At 40.2% G+C, this 24,920-nt stretch overlaps 1 long non-coding RNA gene across 1 annotated transcript in view; it reads left to right on the forward strand.

Moving 5' to 3' along the window:
• Nucleotides 1–525: 525 nt before the first annotated feature.
• The window catches only part of LOC307175105, a 67,751-nt gene continuing 43,356 nt past the window's right edge, over nt 526–24,920 (forward strand). The window contains exons 1-2 of the long non-coding RNA XR_013824258.1: nt 526–642; nt 2,225–2,301. This is a non-coding gene — a long non-coding RNA (uncharacterized lncRNA). The remainder of the gene's footprint in view (nt 643–2,224; nt 2,302–24,920) is intronic.

The following is a 24,920-nucleotide window of genomic DNA, read 5'->3' on the forward strand; positions in this document are numbered from 1 at the left end:
TTAAGCGGTGCTCTGAATTCCCTCTCCTCACGCACCTGGAAACAGTGGTCTCTTGCCTCTTCGGCAGCTCCAGACTTTTTCCCGGACTCCCTCTCGGCTAGCTGTGGCGCACTAGCCCCCTTCACGCTGTGTTCACGCAGCAAACCCCAGTCCTCTCCCTGGGGTCTGACCTCCGAAGCCCGAGCCTCAGCTCCCAGCCCCTGCCCGTCCCGGCGGCTGAGCAGACAAGCCTCTCGGGCTGGTGAGTGCTCGGCACCGATCCTCAGTGAGGGAATCTCTCCACTTGCCCTCTGCACCCCTGTTGTTTCGCTCTCCTCCGTGGCTCTGAAGCTTCCCTCCCCCCTCTCCGCCCAGCCACCGTCTCCGCCAGTGAAGGGGCTTCCTAGTGTGTGGAAACTTTTCTTCCTTCACAGCTCCCTCCCAGAGGTGCAGGTCCCGTCCCTAATCTTTTGTCTCTGTTTTTCCTTTTTTCTTTTGCCCTACCCAGGTACATGGGGAGTTTCTTGCCTTTTGGGAGGTCTGAGGTCTTCTGCCAGCGTTCAGTAGGTGTTCTGTAGGAGCTGTTCCACATGTAGATGTATTTCTGATGCATTTGTGGGGAGGAAGGTGATCTCCACGTCTTACTCCTCTGCCATCTTGAAGGTCTGTAACTTCTTAAGTTGTATGACATTTTGTTCTCTTAAGTTGTATGACATTTTGTTCTCATTCTTGGATCACTTGCTCTGGGGGAAGCCAACTGCCCTGCTGGGGGCACACTCAGCAGCCCTATTGTGATCATCTTCTTTTCAAAATCATTTAATGTTATAAATTACCTTTCAGGTACTGCTTTAGCTGTGTCACATGTGTGGTGTATTTATGTCACTCAGTTCTACATATTTTTGAATTCTAGAGAATATATACTTTGTAATGTTGGGTATCTTCTAGGTATGTCCATTAGATTAAATTGTGAATTACGTTCTTCAGAATTGTTAAAACTTCTTGATGAATTGATCTTCTTTATCTTAAGTAATGCTTTTTTGCTTTAAAGTTTGTCAGATATTAATATAGTTGTTGTTACTGTTGGCCTGGTATTTTTTTCCATCTTTTTACTTCAAAACTTTCTGTGTCCTTATGATTTATGTCTCTCTTGTAAAAACTCATATAGATAAATTTACTTTTAATCAATCTATCTTTGCTTTAACTGGGATTGTTTAATCCATTTACTATGATTACCGACATATTTGAATTTCCTTCTATGTGATTTTTATCTGTTCCACCTTCCCCACATGTATCTTTTTCTATCTTTTCTTGCCTCTTTTAAAGGGATTGAATATTTTTTCATTCCTTATTTCCCTGTAGTAACTTAGAAATCATACACTTTCTCTGTTCTTTTAGTGTTTACCCTTCAAATTTTATTATCCATATTCAACTTTTCAAAGTCCCAAGGTAATCAGTGTAAACCACACCTGCCAATAAAAGACTGTAGAAGGGCTTCCCTGGTGGCGCAGTGGTTGAGAGTCCACCTGCCGATGCAGGGTACACGGGTTTGTGCCCCGGTCTGGGAAGATCCCACATGCCGCGGAGCAGCTGGGCCCGTGAGCCATGCCGCTGAGCCTGTGTGTCCGGAGCCTGTGCTCCGCAACGGGAGAGGCCACAACAGTGAGAGGCCCGTGTACTGCAAAAAAAAAAAAAAAGACTGTAGAAAGCTTTGACTCCAATTATCTTCCTTCCAATTTATATGCTATTATTTTCATGCACTTTAATTCCGTCTTGTTTTATTTAAACCCCATAAGACATTGTCATTATTATTTAATCTAGTTATTGTTTTTTTAGAGTCACCCACGTATTTACCACTTTCTTTGCTAATTATTTTATCTGTGGTCTCAAAAAACATCATTTTCCTTCTACCTGCATTACAACCTTTAGAATTCCTGTAGTGTGTTGGCAAACTCAGTTTTTGTTTGAAATATTTTTGTTTCATTCTTGTTTTTGAAAGATAGCTTTACTAAATATATATTCTAGCTTTATAATTATTTTATTTGAGCATATAAATATGTTATCGTTTTCTGGCTTCCATTGTTCCTTCTGAAATGTCAGCTGTAAATCTAATAATCTTTCTTTTGAAAGTAGTGACTTTCTGTCTGCTTTTAAGACAGTCTTTTTGTCTTGGGTGTTCTGCAGCTACGCTGTGCTGTTTCTAAAGGTGGGTTTCTTTTCTCTTTTTTTTTGGCCACACTACTTGCAGAATCTTAGGTCCATGACCAGAGATCAGCAGTGAAGGTGCAGTGTCCTAACCACTGGACCACCAGGGAATTCCTAAAGGTGGGTTTCTTTTTTAAAAAATTTATTTTATTGACATATACAGCAAAGTGATTTAGTTATACATATTTATGCATTCTTTTTCATATGTTTTTATATTATGGTTTATCACAGGATATTGAATATAGTTCCCTGTGCTATAGAATAGGACCTTGTTGTTTATCCATTCTCTATATGATAGTTTGCATCTGCTAATCCCAGACTCTCAATCCATCACTCCCCTCCCCCTCCCTTGGCAACCACACGTCTGTTCTCTATGTCTGTGAGTCTGTTTCTGTTTTGCAGATAAGTTCATTTGTGTCATATTTTAGATTCCACAAATAAGTGATATTTATCTTTCTCTTTCTGACTTACTTCACTCAGTATGATAATCTCTAGGTCCATTTATGTTGTTGCAAATGGCATTATTTCATTCTTTTTTATGGCTGAGTAGTACTCTATTGTGTGTGTGTGTGTGTGTGTGTGTGTGTGTATACACACACATATATATATATACACTACATCTTCTTTATCCATTTATCTGTCGATGGACATTTAGCTTGCTTCCATGTCTTGGCTACTGTAAATAACTATGCCACATTCTTGAATATCATCTAGTTTAAAGGTTCCTCGGTTCTGTTTACTTTTTCCCCATCTCAACTTTGAAGAGCTTTACCCCCAAAGCTCACTTTTAGTCTTAATAACTTCTCACTAAACTGTGCTTTCACTGTTATCCATTCAACCTTCTTCTGGGTTGTTGGAATCCTAGACCTTGTGCCTGTAACATGCTTTGTGTGGAGTTTAAGCTAAACCACAGATGAGCCAGTCAAGTTTAGGAGCTTTTCTAGGATCTGTGTCCTTTAGCTATTTCACTTCTCATTTGAACTTACAGATTCTTGAAAACTCCAAGGATTTTCACAAAAGTCTCTTATAAAAATACATGTAGAACCTATCAAAAAAGAGATTAAGAAAGAGGTGGGGGTGACATGAGGACTGCTCTTTTTAAGGCAGGTACTTATAAGTTGAGTTTTTCTTATGTAGGCATTATTTCAAGCAGTAGTGTTTGTGTCCAATATTGGGCTCACAGATGAAGCCTGAGACAGAGAATTTGACAAGGACAAAAGAGAACAACAATGTTAGAAAATGTGAAGAGTAAAACTGGTGTTAAGAGGGCCTAATAACAAATTTATTCCTGACTATAAAAAGACAATTTAATGATTCTATTGAGGACCAAATGGGAAAAGACAGCAATTGCTTTAGAAAGGATTTAGTCTGGATATTAGGAAGACTGTTCTGACAACTAAAAGATATTGATGCTGGAATTCATTTTCAGAAAAATGGTGAGATCTTCTCTGGAGATATTTAAAGAGAGTACAATCTGCTCTCTTTTCAAACTGCTTGAAGGTGGTTCATTCATTCATTCAACACATATATAATGAGTGGCTGTGTTGTTCTAGATGCTCTTCTATGCACAAGGGATATAGCGCTCAAAAAGTAGGAATGAACTCTTTGTCATAGGACTTACATTACAGAGGTGGTGATGGTGGGGGAGATGGATAATGAATAAATGACAAAGCAATTTCAGATGATACGTGCTATAAAGCAAGATAATTAATAAGAAATGACTAGAGACCTACTTTAGATCAGGTGGTGATGGAAGGCATTTCTGCAGAGGGGATGTATGAAATGAGACATGAAAGACAGGAAAGAGGCATCTCGCATGGATCCACGGAGGAGCAGTCCAGTGAATGGAACAGTAGATGCAAAGGTCCAGAGGTAGGAACAAGTTGGGCAGGTTTATGGAACGAAAAGAAGACCTGTAAGGCTGAAGCATAGTAAGCAAAGATGGGGAGAATTGTTGGAGATAAGGTCAAAGAGGTAGAATAAACTAAATCAGGAAGAGCCTTCAAGATATTTGGATTTGATTCTAAGAGAAATGGGAAGCCGTAGGAAGGTTTTAAGCAGGGGAGTATTGTGATATGGTTTATATTATTGAAAAATGTATTCTGGCTGTTGTGTGAAGAATGCATTAGAAGAATGATAGAATAGAAGCAGGGAAAACCATTTAGGAGACTGCTGTGGAGGTCCAGGTGGAAGATGATGGTGGCTTGGCCAATGATGTTAGCAGCAGATGTAAAGAAAAGTAGACAGATCCAAAGATTTTTTCCAATACATTGGTTCTATGATTTTCAGAGGAAATTAATTTTTTATTTCAAAAAAAAAATAATGTAGGCATGCAAGAAACACAAAAGTTTAACTTTTAGTGCCTATGATTTCACAATGGCTTGTACACTTAACATTGTTTGCAGATGGGAAAGACATTCTTTAAAACGAGAGCACTGATGAAATCAGTGTCATACTGGTGTTATGGAATGGACTCGGTGGAGATGCATTCTCTGCTTTGTACATTGACAAAGACCCTTTTCTTCTTCTCAGTCCTCTGCAGTCATAGCTTATTAGTGATAATGCTGGAAAGATAATTTATGGCACATCATGCAGAACCTTGTATAATAGGCTAAGGACACCATATTTTATTTTGTAGGGGGAGTCATGGAAGATTTTTCTGAACAGAGGAATACGTATGATTAAAAACTTTTATTAAAAATGTTAATTTGGTAGGCTTCTCTGGTAGCGCAGTGGTTGAGAGTCTGCCTGCTGATGCAGGGGACACAGGTTCGTGCCCCAGTTCGGGAAGATCCCACATGCCGTGGAGTGGCTAGGCGCATGAGCCATGGCCGCTGAGCCTGCGCGTCCGGAGCCTGTGCTCCGCAACGGGAGAGGCCACAACAGGGAGAGGCCCGCGTACCGCAAAAAAAAAAAAAAAAAAGTTAATTTGGTAAATAATGGATCAAAGCGGAGAGATCCTGGAGATAAGAGAATCACTTATAAAACTCTTGAAATTACCCAGGAAAGAAGTAATAAGGCTTGGGCTTCCCTGGTGGCGCGGTGGTTAAGAATCTGCCTGCCAATGAAGGGGACACGGTTCGAGCCCTGGTCCGGGAAGATCCCACATGCTGCGGAGCAACTAAGCCCGAGCGCCACAGCTACTGAGCCTGCGCTCTAGAGCCTGTGAGCTACAACTACTGAGCTCACGAGCCACAGCTACTGAGCCCGTGTGCCGCAACTACTGAAGCCCACGTGCCTAGAGCCCGTGCTCCGCAACAAGAGAAGCCACCGCAACGAGAAGCCCGCACACTGCAATGAAGAGTAGCCCCTGCTCACCGCAACTAGAGAAAGCCCGCGCGCAGCAACCAAAACCCGACGCAGCCATAAATAAATAAGTTAAAAAAAAAAGAATAAAGCTTTACTTTAGACTAAGATAGAGATAGAGGTGGGAAAGGAAGGAACTGATGAGAAACATTTTGGAGGCTGACTTACAGCCTTCAACACAAGTTACAAATGGAACTGATTGGAATTAGTAAGTGGAAGAAAAGTAGGCAAAGGTTGTTTCTGAGATTTTGAATCGGATAACTAGGATGCTGTTAAGAGAAAGTGGAGTACAGAAAAGGAGATGGTTTGGGGCAAGAAGAAATAATAATTCACAATGATGAGAATTTACTTAACATTTCTGAACTGTACGCTTAAAATGGTTAAGATGATAAATTTTATGTTATGTATCTTTTTACCACAATTTTTATGAAAAAAGAGGAAACAAAATAAAGGAAGGAGTAATAAAGGCAAGCTATTCTGTGTCAGCAACAGCAATCTGCCAAAGGACAGTCTGGAGAGACAGAGAAGAATGCCTTAGTTTGTTGAATTATAGGGCAAGTCCAGGTGACCGATGGGGATTATTCAGCTTAAGTCCTGCAAGAGTGAAACATGGTATCTAATGACCATATCAGCCTGTCCAAAAGCCAGCCCTCCAAGAAACCCTCTGAGGTTTTATTTTGCTCTGGACTTCTGAAGAAATATGTTTCATATTTTAAAAAAAATGAGCACCAAGCAATACACAAAGCTGTCCTTACTCAAGTGATCATACCTCTGCCAATGTGCTAGAGGAAGAGTGATGAAATGACACCTCACCTATGGCTTTAAATGGCTTCTTGCCTAGCCACTGCCTGTATTGTTTAGCTACCCAAGTTTTTTGAGCACCAGCCTGGATGGCTCCCTGTGAGGGTATTTTTTTGGTGTGTTTCCCACTAGTCATGGTTATCCCTTCCTTATCTGTCATTCCCTAGTCTCTCTCTCTTTTCTTTTTTTTTGTAATTCAGCCATATTGAGGTATAATTGACAAATAAAATTGTAAGATATTTAAAATGTACATCTTGATGATTTGACATACATACGAAAGGCTTCCTCGAATTCATTAATTAACACATCCATCACCTCACATAGTCATCTTTTTTGTGTGTGGGAGTACACTTAAGTTCTACTCTTAGCAAATTTCAATTATACAAGGCAGTGTTATCAACTTCTACCCCTCCCCAGCTTCCTATCACATTTTATAAGCAACCGCTGATCTTTCTATCACTATAGATTAGTTTTCATTTTCTAGAATTTTATATAGATGGAATCATATACAGGATGTACTCTTTCTCTCTGTGTTATTTTATTCAGTATAATGTTTTTGAGGTTCTTCCAAGTTGTTCATTAATCAACAGTTCATTTCTCTTTTTTTTGCTGAGTAGTATTCCATTGTATGAATACACCACATTTTGTTTACCCATTTACCTGTAGATGGTCATAAGGATTGTTTCCAGTTCTTAGTTTTTACAAAGAAAGCTGCTGTTAACATTTAATACAAGTCTTTGTGTGCACATGTACTTTCATTTATTTGGGGTAAATACTTAGAAATGGAATGACTGGTTCACATGGTAGGTGCAGCTTAACATTTTAAGAAACTGACAAACTTTTCCAAAGTGGTTATATCATCTTACATTTCTACCAGCAGTGACCATTTTACATTTCTTCCAGCTACCTGGGGACACTGACAACACCAAAGGCTGGTGAAGGTGTAGAGCAGCAGGAACTCTCATTCATTACTAGTAGGGATGCAAAATGGTACAGTTACATTGAAAGACAAATTGGCAGTTTCTTACAAAACTAAACATACTCTTACCGTATGATCCAGCAACCCAAAGGAACTGAAAACTATGTCCACACAAAAACCTGCATACAAATGTTTATAGCAGCTTTATTCATAACTGCCAAAACTTGGAAGCAACCAAGATGTCCTTCAATAGGTGAAGGATAAATAACTGTGTTACATCCAGACAATGGACTATTATTCAGCTTTAAAAAGAAATGCACAATCAAGCCATAAAAAGGCATGGAGGAACCTTAAATGCATATTACTAAGTAAAAGAAGCCAATCTGAAAAGGTTACATGCTGTATGCTTCCAACTATATGACATTCTGGAAAAGGCGAAACTATGGAGACTAAAATCAGTGGTTGCCAGGGATTGGAAGGGAGAGATGAATAGGTGGAACACAGAGGCTTTTTAGGGCTGTGAAATTACTCTGTATGATACTATAATGATGAATACATATCATTATACATTTATCCAAACCCATAGAAACCCTTGAGTGAACCCTAATGTAAACTGTTGAGTTTGGGTGATTATGATGTGTCAATGTAGATTCATTTATGTAGATTCATCTGCAATCTGATGGGAGATGTTGATAATAGGAGAGCCTATGCACATGTGGGGACAGGGGCATATGGGAAATCTCTGTACCTTCCTTGTAATTTTGTTGTGAACATAAACCTGCTCTTAAAAAAAATATTTTAAAAAATCACTTAAAAAAAGAAGACAGCCTTTTCTTAGAAGTAGAAGTAGGTATTAGAAGTAGATATGGGCAGAGGTGGATTTCCCATAAGACTAAATTAGAGCCCCTTGAACTGCCATATGTTTTTGTAAAATTTATAAAAATAAGACATTTTTGTATTCTTCTTCTTAGATGGCTCCCCAAATTGTATAAGCTATAGGACACAGAAAATCTAGATCAGTCCAAGATATAGGGGATGGGATCCTTTATCCTGAGTGTTCTTTTTTGAAACTAGCTAAACCATACCTTTCCTGGGAAAGGGGAACTTAGGTTCTAATCAGTGAAAAACTTCAAGATCATTGAATGAACTTGTAATCCTTCTTAGTTTAAGATAAACTAAAAAAGTTTAAAATTTTTAAACATTTATATTCCCAATATAGTTGGGATCTCTCCCAACTATGACAATATAAAGCTATCATCTGTATGTTGGATGTTCTTAGTTTGTCTTTAATATTTGTCACTTTCTGGGAATTCCCTGGTGGTCTAGTGGTTAGGACTCTGCATTCTCACTGCCAAGTGCCTTGGTTCGATCCCTGGTTGGGGAATTAAGTCCCACAAGCTGCGCAGGGCGGCCAAAAAAATGTATATGTTTGTCACTTTCTCTTTGATATTTTATATTTCTTTTTGGTTTTTAAAATTTCCCTCTTTTTCACCTTCTATTTCTCTTAAGGTGTTATCTGTTATGTTTGTTCACTCTGGTGTTCCTGGTTGTTCAGTCTTTGTTTCTGAATTTTTTTCTTTTATTTCTAATTCTTTCATAAGTTCTGTCACTTTATTTCTGAGTATTTCTATTTCTGATTTCTACTATTCTTTTATGTCTTGTATCATTTAAGAATGTTTTTTGGTTTGTTTTGAAGCAGAATATAATAGCTTTAATGTGTTCTGGTGTGCTTTCATTTTCATTGTCTGTAAAAATGTTATCTGCTTCTCATTCTCCTTATAATAACTTTTTTTGGATTTAATCTTTAAAAAAATTTTTTTATAATAATAACTCACCTTTATTGAGTGCTTTCTATTCAATATATGCCAGACATTGTCCTAAATGCTTTATCTTTTTTAAACATTTATTTATTTATTTATTTATTTTTGGCTGCGTTGGGTCTTTGTTGCAGTGCCTGGGCTTTTTCTAGTTGCAGCAAGTGGGAGCTACTCTTCGTTGCGGTGCGTGGGCTTCTCATTGTGGTGGCTTCTCTCGTTGTGGATCACGGGCTCTAGGCGTGGGGGCTTCAGTAGTTGTGGCACTCAGGCTCAGTAGCTGTGGCACGTGGGCTCTAGAGCACAGGCTCAGTAGTTGTGGTGCATAGGCTTAGTTGCTCCACAGCATGTGGGATCTTCCCGCACCAGGGCTTGAACTGGTGTCCCCTGCATTGGCAGGTGGATTCTTAACCACTGTGCCACCAGGGAAGCCCTACTGGATTTAATCTTGATACTTTTCTGTTACTTATTTTTATGGGATGTTGGTTTTCCTGAAGTTTTACAAGATAAGTGTGTAGTGTTTCAAAATATGGTGTCTTACTTTCTGCAACTTCCTGACATTGTTCCCTTCCCCCACTTGATCTGACCTTCTCTTTCCCTGGCTCTGTAGATCACCATTACCAGGTGGATAGTTCTCTCAGGAAGGAGACAAACTGCTTCTGGTTGCTTTGAAAATAAACATTTAAGTGGTGTTAAGGTCCATCAAAAAATAACTGATGGCAGGTATTTGTCTGCAGTTTGAGAGGTCTTGGCACTCAGGACCACTGGGTGAAGACCTCCTCCGTGAACTCTAGGCCACTTTGCTCTAAGAAAAAGAGTCTAGGCTAGAGTCACCCTCTGAGCTGGGCTCTCTCAATACTGTTTTTCCTTTTCTCCAACTGGGTATGAGATTTAGTCTCAGGCAAAGAAGAAGGAGACTGTTGAGTTCCACTCATGAGACTGTATCATGGCACAGTAAAAAGGATGTTCACAAAGTGAGGCTCTGGGCCCAGCTCCACCACTACTCCAGCGATAATGAGCAAGTCATTTCACCTTTCTGTGCTCAGAGAATTCTCAGACAAATTTCATTTGCCTAGCAAATTGGTTCCAAATGCTTTGGAACTTAATTATAAAAAAGAAAAGAAGATAGGTAGGGCATGCACTTTCCAGTTCCATTTTGTAAGCATCACACCGTTTTTATCCGACACCCTGTCCCTTCTTATATGTGCATGATCTGCTTAGCTTCTGAAAGCTTTTGAGTTTGATACCCTGGGACTGGGTAATTGTTCCCCCAGTTTTATTGAGGTATAATTGACATATAACATTGTATACGTTTAAGGTGTACAACATGATGATTTGATACACGTATATATTGCAAAAGGATTACCACAGTAAGTTTAGTTAATATTCATCACCTGGGACTAAGTTATTTCTAAGGCCATGTTTTTCAAAGTGTGAGCTAAGGATTAAAGTGAAAATGCCTGGGCTCCACACCAGGTTTACTTAATCAGAATCGCGAGAAGTAGCCTAGGAAACTGTGCTTTTAATATGTGCTCCGGAGGATTCACTCGCTTACCAAACTTGAAAACTCCTGTTAAGGTAAGTTCCAACTGTATCATTCTAACACTAATGATGGGGGGATTAAGGACTGCTAAATATATTTATTTTATCTACCTGCTATGATTCAGAGGCAGGAAGGACACTTTCCGTATTTACTTTTTTAACTGGTTATTGGAGGCAAGGATGAGCAGTTTTCCTCAAAACAGGGCATTAGGACATGAAAAAAACCATATAGAGAGTCCTTAGATTACGCAGGTGCTCTAGAGATCAAGGTAGTGGGCTACTAGTACTACTATTAATAGATACCATTTATTAATCATCATGTGCCAGGCAGGGTGTAAGGACACCAAATCACCTCATTTGAGTCTTCTATAGCCTTCAGAGGCAGGTATGACTATCTCCTGTTATAAATAAAGGTTCAGAAAGGTTAGGTAATTTTTTTAATGTCCCATAATTGATGAGTTGTTGCTTAGATTCGAACTCAGTTCTGCATGATACCAAAGTTAGACAGATCACCCCTCTTCCCTAACTGGGATGATCAGTAAGTACATGGAAGGGAGACAATGCAGTCTCGTACTACGGAATTACAAATCTGTTGGGTCATCAAGTCTTTCCCATACTGGGCGGGAGGAAACACCGAATAGAGGTCTGTTTAGTAAGCTCCTCAAGGAGATAGGTGGGCTTAGTCAGTCAGTTGTGCTCTTATTTCCTAGAGAACTCACTGCCACAGAATAGATTCTCAATACATTCATTGTTCTTTTGTTTGTTTGTTTGTTTTTGGCTGCATTGGGTCTTCATTGCTCCATGCCAGCTTTCTCTAGCTGCATCCAGGGGGGCTACTCTTCGTTGTGGTGTGCTGGCTTCTCATTGCGTTGGCTTCTTTTGTTGTGGAGCATGGGCTCTAAGCACGCGGGCTTCAGTAGTTGTGGCTTGTGGGCTCAGTAGTTGTGGCGCACAGGCTTAGTTGCTCCGCGGCATGTAGGATCTTCCTGGACCAGGGCTTGAACCCATGTCCCCTGCATTGGCAGGCAGATTCTTAGCCACTGCGCCACCAGGGAAGTCCCCACGTTCATTGTTATTGAACTGAGAAATGAAAGCTGTGCTTGCTGCAAGGACTGATTCCTCTTAAAATATTGTTTTACTTTCCAAGTCTTGCATAAATGATCTTTGGGAGAGCTTTTAAAAAAGGCAGGTGGGGACTTCCCTGGTGGTGAGGTGGTTAAGAATCCACCTGCCAATGCAGGGGACACAAGTTCGAGCCCTGGTCCGGGAAGATCCCACATGCTGCGGAGCAACTGAATCCGTGCACCACAACTACCGAGCCTGTGCTCTAGAGCCATGAAGCTAGCGTGGCCTAGAGCCCTGCTGCGCAACAAGATAAGCCACTGCATTGAGAAGCCTGCGCACAAGACCCAGTGCAACCAAAAATTAAATAAATAAATAGATAAATAAATTAAAAGACAGGTGACTGGGCCCCTCCCCAAAGTTATAAATCAGAGTTTCTTGGGCTAGAATCTGGGATCTACACCTTTAAGAAAGCTTCCCTGGTGATTCTGTTGGTCAGGCAGGTTTGGGAACTATTGGATTAAATTCTCCAAAATGAATTACTTGGGCTAGGGGATACGTTTCCTAATTGAAATGGGTCTGATTTGAGTTGCCAGGCAAGCCCTCTCTGGCAGAAAGAGCCAGCTTTCTTCCTTAGCCTCTAACTCCTCGTAATTCCCTTGTACTTCCCACCCTATACCTTCTCCCCGCTGTCACCCTGTCTTTCCCACCCGAAGCTGGCTGAAAAACGAGTTTAGAACAGCAGCGCCGCATTGTGGAGAGAAACAGTATAGTGCTACAAAAAGCACAGGACGCAGTCCTCATAGATTACTGGGGCTGCAGTTGCCATTTTGTCCTGCAGAGGGCACAACTTCCTTACGTTTTCTTAGCTGAGGAAGTTTCTTTTCCTTACCCACGTGGGTGATCTCAGTAAACATCCCCTATAACAAGGCACGGGGTGGAACATCGTGCTAGATCAGAAACCAAAAACCTCCCCGCTGTGAAACTAGAATAAACTGGGATGACTAAGTACGTAGGCATGCACAAAGCCTTCTGCTAAGTTAAATGCCAGTCTCTGTGACAGTCTTGGTCAGGGTGAGACTATGGGTGGTCCCCATTCCCCAGTAAATATGTGACTTTATTTTAAAAATGTCTATCTCGTGTGTACCTGGTGTAAGATATGTCTTGGAAAGATTTATATTTTATATGGTACACATAAGTCAGGCATTAATTAATAGATCACCTCTTATATAGTGATATTTCTCCCCAAGGACACATTGGTTTATTTTGGTGGAGCAGGTTGGGGTACCATAGTGTTGTTCGAATTATGCATCTTTTGATCGAATCCTACCTGGTGAAGTCTCTCTCTGTCTCTGTCTCTCTGTCTCTCTCTCACACATGCACTCCCATTTTTCTGGTATTTGTCCCTGCACACATTTTTCAATGGCCTAATCATCTTTAGTGATCCAGCTAACTTAATACAGCTGGAAAGAAGATGTATGAAAGTTTACATAAATCCATAGTCTACCTGATTACATTCTCTTCTTGTTTTCTAATAGCTGCATGTAGGCTCCAAAGTTGGGAGGTAGAACTGGGAAGGACCCACGTCCCTGCAAATTTATGTAAGATTTCCTGGCAGGTGATGGCATGGCTTTGTTTCTCTGCTTTGAGACATCGAACTGCTTGGTTTTCTGAACTTTAGAGTTACACTGTTAGCCGGATCACAAGGTTTAGTGTCCTGGTTTCCTCGTGGTTTTACTTGCTCTGATATGTTTGCTGTCTCCCTAACTAGACTGTAAGCCCTTTGGCTGCAGGCTCCAAGCCTAGATCTCTTTTATCCCTCAGACACTCACAATGTTGGATGTGCACTACCTGCTCAATACAAATGTTAGGGCTGACTGAATAATGAGGAAAGGTGTTTTAAAAGAGTGAAGTGTAAAGTGTAAAGTGTAAAGGAGAGCCAGGAAAGAGAAAGAGAGAAATAATACTGTTTCTTCCAGTGGAAGGAAGTACAGTTAAGAAGAGGAAAAGCACGGCAGAGAAGGTCTAATCAAAGGCAACATGAAGGGAGGAAATTAGAGTGTAGTTTTTTCAAAAAGTGGAAATGCTATTGTGGACAGTAATAACTTCTGAGGAGATATTCATGGTCCATACAGGAAGAAATAAGATTTCTTCACTGACTGAAAACCAAAATGAATGGTACAAAAGGTATCCTGTGAAAGAAAGTTATATTTTTGGAATGAGTCCCAGTTGGTGAATGAGTCTACAGATTTAAAACAATAGACCAAGCTTCAAATTCTTCCTGAATGTTACAATCAAATATTGAAGAACAAAACCATTTTTTATTATTTTATTTTATTTTATTATTTTTTATTATTTATTTATTTATTTTTTGGATGTGGACCATTTTTAAAGTCTTTTTTGAATTTGTTACAATATTGCTTCTGTTTCATGTTTTGGTTTTTTGGCCGTGAGGCATGTGGGATCTTAGCTCCCCGACCAAACCCTCCTCCCCTGCACGGGAAGGCAAAGTCTTAACCACTGGACCACCAGGGAAGTCCCCAAAACCATTTTAAAATCTGGCTTTATTCTTCTGTAGAATTGAGCCAGTTTAAGTGTCCACTAAGATTTCAGAGAGTTCTGGTTTCGCGTTAGCTCCTTAGATACAGTGAATTGAGGAGGACAGCCTAGCCTTTCTGACGCTCAGTCTCATCAGTGAGGTGCGTGTTCCAGAGACCCTTATTTAGCATATTTTAATGCTTAGAGAGATTTAGAATTTAGAAAGGATTAAGATTTACTGAAATAAAAACATACTTGGGGGCTTCCCTGGTGGCACAGTGGTTGAGAGTCTGCCTGCCGATGCAGGGGACATGGGTTCGTGCCCCGGTCCGGGAGGATCCCACATGCTGCGGAGCGGCTGGGCCAGTGAGCCATGGCCACTGAGCCTGCGCGTCCGGAGCCTGTGCTCCGCAACGGGAGAGGCCATAGCAGTAAGAGGCCCACGTACCGCAGAAAAACCCCAAAAAACAAAACAAAGCATACTTGGAAAATAGATTTTTTTTCTTATTTTTACTTGCTTTATAGTTGCACATATACCTGACAGAATACATCTGGAGTGTTGTAAAGCAAATTCGGAATTTTATCACTTCACTCATATCTATTTCTCTCTCTCTCTCTCTCTCTCTCTCTCTCTCTCTCTCTCTCTCTCTCTTTTGTGCACGTGAGCGCTCTTTTTTTTTTTTATAGTGGAGGAGAGCAGGAGTACATATTCTTTCCTCCTACCCAGGCCATTGACAAGAGACTCCCTTATTCCTGCCTCTTTAATAAACATGTTCTCAAACCCCAGCCTCTGCCTCTTTAAGTGTCTTCTAGGCTTGCTTCTAGTCTCCTTAAAATGCCCTGCTCTCAAATATATGGACACCAAGGGGGGAAAGTGGCGGGGGTGGGGAATGAATTGGGAGATTGGGATCGACATGTATACACTCATATGTATAAAACAGATAACTAATAAGAACCTGCTGTATAAAATAAATAAATTAAATTAAATTTTAAAAAGTTGCCCTGCTCTCCTGAGCACCTACCACTTTAAATGTCTTCTGTCTGCTGAGCTGTCTGCTCTATCTTGGGCACCTGTCCTTTAAGTGTCTAACCTATCCTGGGCCTTGGCCCCTTAATTTAAAAAAACAAACAAAAAAAAAAACCCCAGAATTTTATCACTTCACTCTTGTCTATTTCTTATTTAAATAATTGTTTTTTCTGTCTCTGAAGTGATTGTTTCAGTGGTAGCATCTCATATTACTTGAAGGAGAAATAATCCATTGATTTTAGTGATATAAATGTGAAATGGTTGGGATCTGGATCAGTGATTTGGTCATGGTTGTAAAGAAGAATAAATAAGTCTGCAAACTGTAAACTGTTGGAATAGCGCATACTGGTTAATTGGGTTTCTGATTAACTATGGGTTAATGAGAAGACACTTGTTTGAAATCTCTCTAAATTGACTTGGTGCCTTTTCCTGCTTTAATAAGTAGTCTAATGAACATAATTAAATCTTCTCTTTCTGATTCAGCCTCCTGCAATGCCTCAGGATCATTACTCTGAACATAATATATAATTCTATACCATACTGTAGTGACAGAAGGTTTAGGAGTTTAAAATGGCCCTGGACATTTCTGCGCCTTTGAAAAATAAGTCTCTGTGATCTGTGCATTTCACTGTATGTAAATTTACCTTAATTAAGTAAATGCCTGTTACATATTGTAGAATAATAGACTATTCGCTCCAGAAGAGACTTTTGAGATTATGAAATTCAATGCCATTATTTAATAGATGAGAAAACTAAGACCCAGAAAATAACGAGGATTAGTATAGCGAGACAACGAACAATGTCTCCTGATTGCAAATCCAGAGGCCCTTTGACTCTACCATGCTGCGACTTTCAAATGGCTTGGGATTTTTGTCATTTGTCTCCCTTCCCCCATAAAAAGTGGAGTCCATTCTCAAAACTGGCTATTTGGGGGTTTTGGTCAAATGAATATAAGCTCCACTAAAATGTAAGCTCCCTAGGGGAGCCTGTTTTGTTCACTGACGTCTCTTCAACACCTAGAACAGTGCCTGCCCCTTGGAAGGCCCTATATAAATGTTTTTTGAATGAAAGAATGAAATGAAAGTGGAATATGTGTTCTATACAAGATAACTTGATCTCAAGCTCATAGGCTACCTCTAGCTCTGTGTTAATCTACTCAGCATTTATTAAGACTGACAGTATACAGATTACAGGTTACAATCATTGGAGTTCATATGAACTTTGGGTTCATAATTAGAAAAGGAAAGTAAATGGATAAATATGAAATAACTGTGGTGAAACATCATGAACTTTTGTCTCACTTCGACTGGGTATCTCAGTTTCAAACCCCACGTGTTTGAAGTGAGGAGCCCAGATGTTAAACTGTAAAAACCCTCTTCAGATGGTCAAGAGGATCAACAAAAGAGAAGATGTCACAACTCAGCTTTGCCAAGCTGTTTGTTAAATATGAATTCTAATTCTGTTTAATATTTAAACATCTCTTCAAACAAGGCAAACAGAGCCATCAAAACTAGGGAGAACACAAAATTCTTGGACACTGTACCCTGTGCTTATTATCAGATATGCCCTTTGACTCTCAAAATTTGTGGGTATGTTTAAATCATCCGATAAGTGCTTCAGTATTAAGAAATACCTCAGAAACAAACTCAAGAATGAATGAATTGCAAAACCCCTCTATTTAAGGACTAGTTTAAAATTTAACAGTGTAAACATTTAAGGTTACATGCATTCACAGGTAGATTTAGACTTGGAGTCATGGTTTCAATAATACAAAATCAGAAGAGGGTACTTATCTACAAAACGAGATCCAGATGTTATCACCTTATATTCCTGAAAATGCTTTTAGGTCTCCAGAATTCTTTGAATTTTTTTTTCTTGAATCACCGCTAAACCATAAGTTCCTCGAAGTGGACAATCATGTCTAATTCCCATTTGTATCTGCAGTGCTTGGCACAGTGGTGGAAAATAAAAGGAAATTAAGTATTTGTTGAATGAATGAATTTTAGGGACAGAGTTAAGGGGCCTCTTGTAAATTATAAGGATATATGGAAACGTTAATAGGAAAATGTTTATGGTATCCAGGAGCATTTAACCAGGGTAAAGAGATGGGTAAAGATTAAGGGAAACGCAGACTTGTCTTTTCAGATGGATCTTGAGTATTTCTGAGCTTGCCTCTAAGCCCCTTAATCCTCATTATCACGAATATCCATTTCGAGAGCTTTGTGAGAAACACATACACACAAAAACATCTTTGCTGTTACGCAAGTACATTGAAAGGACAGCTTTCCTATAACTTCCTTATTTCTAATTTTGCCTAATTTCTGAACTACCATGCCTATTAATAAAGAATCTTACACGTGCCATAGAGGTACTGCTTTCTGGGTAGAAATTTGACTTTCTATACTCTCTGCACTCAGATTTCTTTTCAAATCAACTTTAACCTCTCTGGAACAAGAAGTTATATGGTAGAAGAGATTACAAGGTGGTGAAAATGATTGGGCATAGGGAATGCAGGGAAGAGGAGACTCTTTCTGACCCTTAAACTAGGAATGTGCAGCCTTTTGGAAGCAAAAAAACTGAGAACTGGCTACCCAGGCAAAGTCGATGGAATGTGCTTCCTCCTCAGAGAAGTGCTGTTAGGACCCAGCATCCCGTGGGGGTCAGCCTGAGACCTCAGGGGTCAGGGCTGTTGAGAGGGTCTGGTTCTCTGTACTTAAGGCTTGGAAAGTCATTGTTCATGCCAACTTTTCCTAATCTTATAATTCTAGAAATGTCAAGATCAGGGACGGAATCTGTACTTTATCTTTCCATTTTTCTAGTCAGAGATTGGGCTGAATGTGTAAACCTCCAGTAGTAAATGGCACCTTCGGTTAATGCTTAATTTATTAACCTTAGAAAAGGAAGTGTCCCCTTGTATTTTTATCATTGACTTTAAGGGTTTAAACATTTCACACAAATGTTTTTATTAGTTCTTCCCAACATCCTTATAACTAGATAAGGAGCACAAATAATGCTACACAACAAATCAAATTCCTGAACCACAAAAAGAGGTTAGCTGACTCTTAATCCCAACTTCTCAGCAAAGGGAGGTTTTGCTGTTGTTTTTAAACGGTCTTTGCTCTCTTCACTGGTGAGCTTCTTTGCAGAGGAGAAGCTGAGAAGCTTAGAGAAATGTCCTGAAATATCTCAACAGAGCTTTATCTTCTTGCTATTTGAGTGAGGACCTTAACAAAATCTCTCTATGAGAGGTGGAGTTCCATCAGTTAAACTCTGACAGTAAATCCTTTGACCTTTTTGAAGGTGAGGATTAGGGCTGACCTAAGGCAAAATGATGAAATAATCAAAGTTATCTACCTTTCTCTCCTCCCACTTATAGGCAGTACCCTAAAGTTTCCTTCTCAGCTCCACCCTCCCTGTTATCTCTTCATCAGGACCTGATGACAGTCAGACTCTATTGCTCCTCCCTTTTTTTTCGAAATTCAAGTTCTTCATTTTTATCCTCTCTGAAATCTAAACTGATTTTAAAGATGACAATGAATTAATCTGATAAATGAATGAATGAGCTGCTTCCATTTGCTAAATCCATTTTCTCTTTCCACTTTCACCTTAATTCACTCTGGCTCTTTTGCCCACCACTGAATTGAAGCTGGTTATCAGTTACCTTCATTGTTTGAGTTCCTAGATGCATTGGACATGTTGACCCCTCCTTCTTTCTTAAAATTCTTCTCTTAAACTTCAGACTGCAATTTCTGCTGGTTTTCCTCCTACGTAGAACAGTCTGGCCATTCCTCAGTCTCCTTTGTCGACTGCTACTCCTCTGCACGATCCTTAAATATTACTTCTTCAGAGTGCTCTCCTAGGGTCTCTTTTCTTATTCTAAGCTTCTAGTTTGGCTGTCTCAAATACTCCATGACTTTGACCATCTTTTCTATGCTCATGAATCCCACGTCTGTCCAGCCCCTCTCTCTCTCCTGAGCTTTAGATGTGTATTTCCAATTGCTTCCAGAACACTTCCCCTGGGATGTTGCACAGGGACCTGCAACTCAACATGGTCAAAATTCAGTCTCCACATTTCTTCTTCCTCCTCCGTGTCCCTAGCTCAGTGAATGATGCCACCATAAACCCATTTGCTTATAACCCAAAATATAATTTAAAAAAATTTTTTTTGTGGTACGCGGGCCTCTCACTGTTGTGGCCTCTCCCATCGAGGAGCACAGGCTCCGGACGCACAGGTTCAGCGGCTATGGCCATGGCTTACGGGCCCAGCTGCTCCGCAGCATGTGGGATCTTCCCGGTCCGGGGCATGAACCCGTGTCCCCTGCTTCGGCAGGTGGACTCTCAACCACTGCGCCACCAGAGAAGCCCACCCAAAATATAATTTAACAAACATATAGTTTTTAAACACTGTTATGTGTCACATACTATGCTAGAACATGTACACAGGGATAAGGTGTTGGATAAGATTGGTCCCTGTCCTTGAGTTGCTTATAATCCAGTAGGGAAGGCAAACATTAAATAAATAATTGCACAGATACCTAATTCATCATAACTGTTACAAGCACTACCAAGGAAAAGATAAGGAATCATCTTTGACTCTTTCTCCTTCCTACACCTATCAATCTTTCTATCCTATCAGTTCTAACTCCTAAGTATCTCTTCAGTTTGTCCCCTTTTCTCTAGTGTGCTGCCATCGATAGCTCTCCCTTGAACTGAAATAGCTTTCTAACAGATTTCCTGTGTCCACCCTTGTGCCTGTGGTCTATTCACCACTCTATATCCATAGTGATCTCGTACAAATGCACATCGGCATGTCACTTCCCTGTTTAAAACCCTTCAGTGGAATAAGATTGTTTATATAAAAAAGATAATAAAGTTGATAAGTTAATAGAGGTGAAAACATAATCTGGGGTTATTGAGCAAAATGCTGCAAGTGGTTCAGAGAGGGAGGGAGATTTGACTTCCCATTATAAACTCGTCTGTACCATTTCATCTGCTTTATGTACATGTGTTACTTTAATAAAAATAAATAAGTGGTGACCATGTTGTAATGTATAGAAATATCAAATCACTGTGTTGTGCACCAGGAACTAATATAGTGTTATAGGTCAGTTATACTTCAAAAACAAACAAACTCATAGGAAAAGAGATCAGATTTGTAGTTACCAGAGGTGGGGTGGGGAGGAGAGAGGGAACTGGATGAAGGTGGTCAAAAGGTACAAACTTCCAGTAATAAGGTAAATAAGTACTAGGGATATAGTATACAACATGATTGATATAATTAACATTGCTGTTTGTTACATATGAAAGTCTTTAAGAGTAAATCCTAAGAATTCTCATCACAAGGAAAAAATTTTTTCTTTTTCTTTAATTTTTATCTATATGAGATGATGGATGTTCACCAGACTTATTGTGGTAATCATTTCGTGATGTATGTAAGTCAGATCATTATGCTGTGCACCTTAAACGTACACAGTGCTATGTGTCAATTACATCTCAATATAACTGGAAGGAAAAAAATAAAGGCAATAGTTCTCTGTAAAAAAAAAGAAAAAATATTGAAAGTTAGTATACTTGGACCAAGGCGAGAGGAGCTTGTATCCTAAGCCCCAGGTTTTAGGGACCCCTTTGATCTTCTTTCAATAGGTGGAGGCATCCATGAGACCAAAGGGCTGTGTCCACCCTGAATCTGTGTTCACCTCCTTCTAGACTAGGCTCTGGGGACTTGGAACCCCAGTAGTTCTTGCCCATGTGGCCTCAAGTCCACTTCCAGAGCCCATGTGGGCCTCTTCCCTGGGTCTACTCTCCAAGGGTGGACTGCACCACCTGTGCACACGTCGCCAGACCCCAGGGGTGGCTGTTTGAAGGGTGTGTGACTGGAACTGAAATGTGGGAGTTAGAGAGTTATCCTGGAAGAGGGCGAGGACCCTCCCAGAGCGGGGGAAGTGTGGGGAAGTGTGTAGAGGCTGGGGGCTGGGAGCCGGCTCTTCTTGGTGTGGAACTCTGTGGCATTTGGGAATTCTAACTCCAAATCCAGCCTTCTAGAACATGAAGGCATATGTGTCAAGGCAAAAGGAAAGACGACCTCTTTATCCTCTTTTACTTAACAGTTTGTTGGCTTCATTTATAAATTCTAAATATTTGAGCGCGGTATGTGGGCCTTTGTTCTCTTGCCATAGCTCTGCAAATGTTAGGGGCAAACCTGTTGAAAATCCTCCTGATAACCTTTGTTTCTCCCTTACTACTACAAAGAAAAGAAAAGAAAAGAAAGAAATTAGGAAAGTGTTAGGCTTCCCTGGTGGCGCAGTGGTTAAGAATCCGCCTGCCAGTGCAGGGGACACAGGTTTAAGCCCTGGTCCGGGAAGATCCCACATGCCGCGGAGCAACTGGGCCTGTGCACCACAACTACTGAGCCTGCGCTCTGGAGCCCGTGAGCCACAACTATTGAGCCAACATGCCACAACTACTGAGGCCCGCGCGCCTAGAGCCCGTGCTCCACAACAAGAGAAGCCACTGCAATGAGAAGCCCGTGCACCGCAACGAAGAGTAGCCCCTGCTCTCCGCAACTAGAGAGAGCCCGTGCGCAGCAACGAAAACCCAACACAGCCAAAAATAAATAAATATATCTATTAAAAAAAAAGAAATTAGGAAAGTGTGGTTCTAAAGCCCTCCGGACATGCCTGTGCCTTTCCACATAATATTTAAAACTGCTTGTAAATGTTTCATAAGCTACGTTGCCACAGATGTAACTCAGCTATGGGAAACCCAGCATGTGCCAGGCAGCCACTTTAGAGATCCCGAAGGTCAGTGACAGGAGATGACACGACCCTGTCAGGCCAGCCCCAGCTCCCTCCAGCATCTCAGGATGAGCGTGTTCCTGTCTTAACTCCGTTCAGATTGAACCCAGCTGCGCTTTATGTATGTGACCTTCCATATGGTTTACCTCGTTCTTGTTACCCAAGCAAAGACATCGTGTTCACTTTACTGAACATTCATATTTTCAAACTGGCCCAAGTTCGTAGTTTTGTAAAAAATTTGAATTTGAAACTACTCTGATTCTCTCTCTCCTTTCCTTCCTTCCTTCTTGAAGACACGGCACATAGACATTTGTTCCCCAAAAAAGAAAGTTATTGTGAATTTCTTTTGTCCCGTAAGTAAATAAGCTTTTCATTGGGAAGAAAGCAGACCAGCTTATGGACCCAGAGTCCAGGACTTCTCATCCCATTTCTAAGAGGGTCCCATCATGTGCTCTTCAGCAAATACTGTAGCTTCTTCATGCCTCTTTTTCTTCATCTCTAGCTACACAGAGCTGAGGCTTCTGTCCTACTGCCCAAAGGAAGTGGCTATCTGCATAAACTGAATAAGGACAGAAAAGTACAAAATGTCATGTGAATATGTTTTATTCATGAGAAACAGTATGAAAGCAGGGTACAGTGATGAAAGAACTATTGGTCACAGAGGGTATTTTTTTTCCAGCCACACCCACGTACTGACAACAATCTCAGCCAGTTGTGTTTTCTCTGATTACAAAGAGGTAACAGAAGAAAATTCTGGCTGCACCAGAGTCCCACTTCACATAAAAGGGACATTTTTGGAGGCAAGACTCATGGATAGCAAGACTAAGGGGTAGTCACAAGGACAAAGGTTCCTTCCAGTTCTAAAATTCTAGAATTTTAAATTGTTTGAGAGTAGGAATGTTCAGCTGAATAGAACTACTCCACTTTTCAGTGTTAGTGTCAAAATTCTGGCATCGCCTGGTCTGTCTGAGGTTGAATTTATCTTAATCTGGGATTAGGTCAGTTGACCTCGCAGGATTAGAAATACAGGATTTCAAAAATTTTATTAGCTTTGCTGGATGAATCCAAAAGATAGGAACGTACACCTTTTACTGGCATCCAAAAAAGCTTGACCAACACCTTTTCCTTTTATTGAATCACTCACTAAATTACCAGACTGATGGGAAAGGAGTATAGATTTCCAAATCCAAGAATAATTGAAGGTAAGCCCTTCAGTGGTAGACCAAGAACAGGGCTGTGAAGGGTCTGGAGTCTATTTCTTCCCAGACACAGGGTGGAGTGGGATGAATATATTAGACAGGGACAGAGAAGTGCATGTCTCACAAAATGGAAAGGAAGAACTACTGACAGAAGAAGCAGGGGCAGCTCCTGTTCATTCCTGCCCTAAGCCATCATTCTGCCCTTGGCCGGCATCACTGAATGTTAGAGCCTACAACTGGCTGGAGATACTCACCATCCTTATAAAGCCGCTTATTGAGTAAAATGTTGTGAAGAGGTCCACTTTATTCAAACAAGGCTAGTAACTGATGGAAGTTTCATACTCACTTTGAAGTTTGGAAACATACAGTAAGTCCCCCACATATGAACAGGTTCCTTCCGAGAGCGCATTTATTAAGTCCCATTTGTTCATACGTCCAGCAAATTTAGCCTAGCTACCCAACTAACACAATCGGTTATATAGTACTGTACTGTAATAGGTTTATAATACTTTTCACACAAATAATACATAAAAAACAAACACAAAAACATTTTAAATCTTACAGTACAGTACCTTGAAAAGTACAGTAGTACAGTACAACAGCTGGCATACAGGGGCACCACGTTCACATCTTTGAAAGTTTGCAACTTGAAGGTTTGTATGTAGGGAACTTACTGTATTGTAGATCTTGTGTACTGGTCCTCCATCACCAGAGTGAGATGAGTGAATTCCTGTGTGTTTCCTCCTGATTCCTGTGGTAACTAAATCACTGCCAAAATAGCTTTTTCTGTGAAATGTTTAAAGAAGATAAAAATATTACAGTTGTTATTGCAAATGTCTTCATGAAAAGAATCTTTTTTCTTAGAATCTCCCACGTTGGTCCTAAGGCTAGATGCAAATGGAATTTCCTTCATGAAGGAAAGCTAAGGATTCTCACTATGATATGCGAGTACTTACTTACCTCTTGTCTTCCTTAATGAAAGATCATCATTTCCCATTGCAGTTCTTTGTAAGGGCCCCTAAGGTAACCTGTTGTTGGTAGATTTTGACTCCAAACCCAGCTTCTATTGATATGTCCAAGTGACCAGTGTAGCTGAGATGGCAGCAAAGAATCTATGGGATATCTTTGGTATCTGCTCTATCTCTTTGCCAACCTAAAATCTGGGAAGGTTGCAGGTTAGTTTTTAACACAAAGGATTTACAAGCCAATATGGAAATATTCTCACCTAAGTTTATGAAACTTTCTGATTTCTTCTATATAGATTGTGTCATTAAATAGGTATGTACAAAAAGCTATGAAAATTTTTTCATATAGGTCTGTTTGTTAATAGCTAGTATGTGTTTCTCACAAAATCCTGGAACAGAATCAAACTCCCATTTTCAATATGGGTTGGGAGCTCAGATTGGAAAAGAAAGAGGAAGACATTATACAGAGAGTATAAAAGCCACTAGCTTCCAAGTCCTGAATTGCTTCGACCTCATTTCCCCATTGCTATACCAAAGAAATATGCAAATATTTTTCATTCTGCTGATGGGCACAGTGATAATGAACTAATGTTGGCAAGATCTTTTGAAATGAGAATATAAAGTTTATTAAAGAAGCAAGAAACAAGACTAGAGAAAGCCCTTTTGATTGGCCAGATTTTATAATGTTACATAACATGTTTTTTGCACCAAAGGAATAGGGCAGCTGACTTTAAAAAGGATTTTTTAAACTCTTCCTTTTACTTTGATAATA

The sequence above is a fragment of the Stenella coeruleoalba genome, assembly GCF_951394435.1.
Source record: "Stenella coeruleoalba genome assembly, chromosome: 16".
Classification (NCBI taxonomy): Eukaryota; Metazoa; Chordata; class Mammalia; order Artiodactyla; family Delphinidae; genus Stenella; species Stenella coeruleoalba.